Genomic DNA, 6,361 nt, shown 5'->3' on the forward strand with positions numbered 1-6,361 from the left:
GAACAGAAAGCATTTTAAGATGAAAGAAAAATCTTGCCAGAAGATCCCAGAAAAGATCTAATTTTCATTAGCAGTTAAAGTTATTCATGTAAAAGTGTATACAACAGAGCATTACTCTTTTTGACTTTATTTGTACTTTTTTGCCTGGGATATGGGTTTTAAATGGACAGTGTCTGTACCAGCTTCATTAAAATAAACAAAATATTTGTAAAAAAATGTACCCCTGTTTATTTTATTTTTAATTGTACCGAAAGAAAAAAGAAAATGTTTAAAACATAAGATTTTGTTGCATCATACTGGAAATTATTGTTCCTATATGGTACAGATTCTTTTTCTGGATGGTGCAGTGATAATCATGACTTTGAAGCACTGAAAGTTACTGAAGTGCCTTCAGAAGTAAGGATTTAATTAAGGTCACAATACCTTCTTAAATACTCATTGTTGTTTTTTTTTTAAAAACTTGATATTCCTGTATGGTGCATTTATATGATCCACTTACCCAATATGTTGAATAAATGGGCACACCAAAAATTGTTAATTGATACTGATAATTTCAGTTTTTCCCTTAACAATTTTCAAAATGTTCTCTGTAGTTAAGGTTGTTTATATTTTATTTCTCTATATCCTCTTTTCAACTGTAAAATTAAAATGCTAAATTAGTTCCTTAATTAGAGGGCTTAACTTTTTCTTTAAGCTCCTTAATGAATCACATAATTCAGAATATATATGCACATATGTAATCCAATTTTGTATTATTCCAAGTAGAATGTCATCTAGCTACTTTAGAAGAGCAAATAAAACCCAGCTCTAATGCAAAAAAAAAAAAAAAACCTGAACCAAGTGTAAAATTATTTTTATTTTCCAAAGTTGCCAATTGTTCTATCAAAAGGATGCTCATACAAATGTATTTTAATGTGTGAGAATAATTTATAAAAGTGAAATTTCTCAACAAAAATATTTCACTTTTAGAAAATTTATATAATATTATAGAAATCATGAAATCAGTTTATGTCAAATATTTGCCACTATAATTAGATTTGGTAAATTAATTCTTATACCTATTCATGTCTTGTTCTTTTATTTTATATATATATATATACATATATAATATAAAGATTTTAAGTCTTTAAGTGTTGATACTAAGTTTTTCCTTATAATTCATACTTTTATACAGTCAAATCTATCAAGTAAATTTTGCTCTTTAATTTTTAACTACATTATTGAGATATAATTGACATACAATAAACTTTACTATTTAAAGTGTACAATTTGATATTCTGACATATGTGTACTCCCAAGTGTCATCCCATCATGCTAATCCTTCATTTTCCAGTTTCCTTGTGCTCCTGTTTACTCACTCTATCCTGCCCATCCCTGCTGCTACTCTCAAAGACCTATCAGTCTCTATCATTATAGATTAGTTTGCATTTTCTAAAATATTATATAAATGGAGTCATATAGTATGTATGCATTTTTTCATTTCTCTAAAACATATTTTTTCACCTTTACTGAGGTATGAATGAGAATATACATGTATGTATATGGTATAAAATCTGATAGTTTCTTATAAATATACATTGAGAAATAGCCACCACAATGAAGCTCATTAGCATTCATTACCTGAAACAGTTACTGCTATTTTGTTTTGTCTTGTTTTCACGGCTTATTTTTACACTTAAAATTTTAATTTCACACTTAAAATTTTTAATCATTTAGAATGCAACTTGTTCGTGTGAATAAAAAATAAAATTTTTCATTTGAGCTTTTCTTGTGACTGAAGCAATTATTATGTAAACAATGATTTTCTTAACAAACTGAAAATATCCCACTTTTATATAACAAGTAAAGTAAAACTTTATATATAAATAAAGGCTATTTTTTAGTGTATACTTTCATGCTCTCAAATGTTCTACTGAATGTTTTATCTTTTTTAATGCAAGTACCATATTAATTTGGTCTAACTGATCTATAATATGTTTTGATACTATTTAAAGTAAGTTTCTATTCACTAATAATCATTTTTCATTTATGTGTTCCACATTCATGAAATTTAACTATTTCATACTGAGATAATTTGTGCAACTAAAAATTTTTAAAAAGTTGATTCCAATTGGAGTTGTGTTAAATTTGTCTATTGAGTGGGCAAATTAGTATTTTATTTTGTAACACATTGAATCCCCAACAGAATCTATTCTTTAGCAGTCAAATTGATTGCTTTGATGGAGGAGCTTATTGCTGCTATAAATATTGTCAAAACTAACTTTTTGATTGCATTCATCCTTTCTTCATCCAAATAACTAAATGTTATTAATGTCTGTAAGTTTTCTATTAGATTTCATCAACTCTAATTAAATATATGTCATTATTTTATGTACTATAATGAAAAAGTAGTGAATAAAATATGTAAAATGTTAAAATGGCAATTACTGTAAGGTACATTCACTTTTCAAACAGGTAAAAACTTGAAAAAACAAGGTTTTCATAATTTCTAACTACAGGGGTTTCATAACTTCATTCTAATAATTCCAACTATTTTATTATTTATCTTATGGCATTTTCAAGATGACAATGAAATGCTGATTATCAGGGATGAAGGTGAGCATCCCTCACTTGTTTCTTTTTTCTCATTTGTTCTTGATTTTACTTAAGATGAGTACACAGAACAATAAAAGTATGTAATTTTTATTTCTTTAGAAATTATTTTATTTTTGTAGTTCATCATATTCTCATTTTACTTTAAGTGTATTAGGAGAGATTATTGATTTGTATCCAGTGATCATTTGATCAATTAATCAAAACTGAAATATAATGTTATTTCTTTATTTTGTTGTTATAGCAAAATTGGACTATATATTATATATGTGTGTAAGTATTGATATACATTTCTATTTCTGTATAAATTTCTTTATATCTCTATTATCTATTATCTATCACTACTCTTGTATTATGGAAATAAACATTGATCATAGTATAATTTGGACTATTTTTTGGTTCTGTTTGAAATAGCCTACCTATATTCATCAGTGAATTTTATAGTTTATCTTATAACTTCATAGTCATATTTTTGTCAAATATTAAGACATTTTCATAAAATTCAATATGGAGAGATATTGTTTGTATAATTGAAATCATAACAAGTTTATCTACTGATTTACCATGGTTAGTTTTAAAGTAATCTTGTCCTTTTATCTCTTTAAACATGCATTTTATTGGCCTTCTTAAGTGTTTTATGGAGATTGATATATTTGTCTTCCACATCTAGAATTAATTTTTAAAATTCTGGTTTGCTAAAACTTTGTTCATTAGCACTACATCTTCACATTTTTTTTGTTGTTGTGTTGCTATGTTACATCTATAGCATCTATGTGATGTTATTCTAATTTGCAATTAGAATAGCTAACTATTGTAATCTAAATTTTATAATGAGCAGTAGAATGGTATTTTTGTTCCATTTGTTTTTATAATAATGAATAATTTATGTTTGAAGAATTATTTGATTTCTTCTGAGGGTAGCTTTTATATGATTTCTATGAATTCTTATGAAGTGTCTCTATCTCACTGCATACTTTCATTTGAATTCACTATTGCAGTTTTTATACATAGTATTAGTAGCTTTATAGATACATATGTGTGTGTGTGTATATATACATTTATATATATATATATAAATATATATATAATTTGGGCTGTAAAATCTTTCTCAGATAGAAATAGAAACATAATAATGGTCTCCATGTCTTTATTTGTAGCTCATAACTCAAGAAGAGATAGAAAAATTTCTTAGAGAAAATTGCTGTGTTTTTACATAGGAGGCCAATGTTTTCCTCTTAAGTCACAATTTTGAAGTCTTGATTTTATGCTACTCTGTCGCTTTAAGTATTTTCACCATTTGGATCCTGACTCCATCTCCAGTCACCAAATGGGCTTTTAAACTCCAACCTCTAATTCATAATCCAATAGCTTGCCCTTTCCACCCTCCATCTTTTCCTTTCCTGGTCATAAATGGGATTACTTATCTCCTTTCTGATTCCTTTGTGCTTTTGATACATTATGATTGCTCACATTTTAACCTTCCCTTTTAGCAATATTAAAAAAATAGTTGAGAGATTTTATCCAACACATTTTTGTTTTTAAAGTGTCTTCCTAGAGCATTGGAATTGTTACAACTATATTTCTCAGTCGTTCATTGTACTTTTACATCATGCCCTTATTCATTCTATTCAGTATCTTATCACATAATTTCAGTTCTCACTGGAATTTTTGTAGACTTTTATCCATATCTGAATACAGCAATCAGTGTATTATGCCACCAGTTTTATGGAATACTAATGAATTGTTTTTATTATACCATAAAATTTAATTATACGGGATTATATTACCTGGTCTTCCCAGGTAGCACTAGTGGTAAAGAACCAGCCTGGCAATGTAGGAGACAAAAGAGACGCAAGTTTGATTCCTGGGTCTGAAGATCCCCTGGAGAAGAAAATGGCAACCCATACCAACTTTCTTGCCGGGAGAATCCCATGGACAGAGAAGCCTAGTGGTTACAGCCCACAAGGTAGAAAGGAGTCTGACACAACTGAAGCGACTTAACACAACAGCATATTTATCTACAAATAGATTTATGAGAAATACATTTTCATTTTCTTTACCAAGGCAAATCTTCAAGAAGTTGAGAGAAAATGAAGGAAATAATTAAGTTGATCAAGGTGTAACGTAAGTAAATCTAAGAGGAACAGAGAAATGAAACTGAAATATAGATTATTAAAAGGTAAAGAAAATTATAAGCTTCAATATAAAGGTTAGGCAGCCACTCATATTCTATGTTAACTTTATTTAATGACTGCTATTTTATTTTACTTCTTTAATAATGATGCAACTCATTTGATCAAGTCATTGAAGGATTTCTTCACTTGCTTATTTCTCCGTGCATAAATAAATGGATTTAACATAGGTGAAATGGAAAACATAAGTAGTGAAACCACTCTATTAATAGGCACTTCTTCCTCGGCTCTAGGATTCATATAGATGAACATGCATGTGCCATGCATAACGGAAACCACAATCATGTGAGAAGAACAGGTGGAAAAAGCCTTTTTTCTTTGCTGGACTTCAGAAGGGAATCCTAAGATTGTCTTCACAATATAAGTATAGGATAAAGCTACATATTTAAGAGTCAAAATGAGGGTAAGCACCACACAGATTAAAACAATTTGTTCCATGAACCGTGCGTCTGAACAGGATACCTACAGGAAGGGAGAAGCATTGCAGAGAAAATGATCAATGACATTGGAGTCACAGAATTTCAGATTTAGCCTCAGACTAAGTGGTGATGTTATGACCAATAGTTCAGCCAATCAAGAGCGAAAAGCAAGTCTCTGGCAGATTTTGCTACTCATGATGGTCACATAATGCAGAGGTTTGCAGATGACCACATAGCAGTCATAAGACATGGTAGCCAGGAGAAAAAATATATGTTATTGCAAAGAGGTCAGTAAAAAAACTTGGCTGGCACAGGCATTGTAGTTAATGACATTGTCCCCCATTGTGATGTCTTACAAATATCTGGGAATATATGCAGGTGTGAATGAGATCTCTAGGAAGTAGAAATTTTGTTAAAAAAAATTACACTGGCGTTCTCAGGTGACAATCCACAAATATAAATGTGATGATGGTCAGATTCCCAGTGATATTCAGCATGTATGTGAGAAATAGAAAGATAAAAATCAAAACCTTCAGCGCAGGGTCATCTGTCAATTCCAGCAGAATAAAGATTGCCATGGTAGTTTTTCATCACTGATGAGTTTTGTCCAAACAGCATGCACAGTTATTCAAAGATTATTATGTAGAACTTACTGTCTGTATAAATACTAATTTAATCATCTCTATCTTCATTGCATTTTCATATTATATTTTAAATCATAATATGCATATGATTGGCTTACCTGGTGGCTCAGTGGTAAAAATATCCACCTACCAATGCAGGAGATACAAGAGACAGGGGTTCAATCCCTGAGTAGGGAAGATCCCCTATAGAAGGAAATGGCAGCACCCTCCAGGATTCTTGCCTGGGAAATCCCATGAACTGAGGAACCTGGTAGGCTACAATCCACGGGATTGCAAAAGAGTCAGACAGAACTTTGCTACTGAAAAATGATAACAACATGCATGTGATTGAATACATTGCTAAAATAGTGTAATTTCACAAGTAGGAAAATGTCATTTGACTCCCCGAAATCTTCCATATTCAGAGCTAAGTGAAAGAATAAACACATCATTAAATTATGCATTTGGTTAATGATCCCATTCTTGTCAAAATGCTAAAACATGAGTCTCAGCCTCTTAAGCTGTGTCCAGCTCT

General features: G+C 30.1%; 1 pseudogene; it reads right to left on the bottom strand.

Annotated features, from left to right (window-relative positions):
* Positions 1-4,880: 4,880 nt before the first annotated feature.
* On the bottom strand, positions 4,881-5,781 carry LOC136161373 (olfactory receptor 6C2-like; annotated as a pseudogene).
* Positions 5,782-6,361: the final 580 nt, after the last annotated feature.

This window comes from Muntiacus reevesi, chromosome 1 (genome assembly GCF_963930625.1).
Source record: "Muntiacus reevesi chromosome 1, mMunRee1.1, whole genome shotgun sequence".
NCBI classification, from domain to species: Eukaryota; Metazoa; Chordata; class Mammalia; order Artiodactyla; family Cervidae; genus Muntiacus; species Muntiacus reevesi.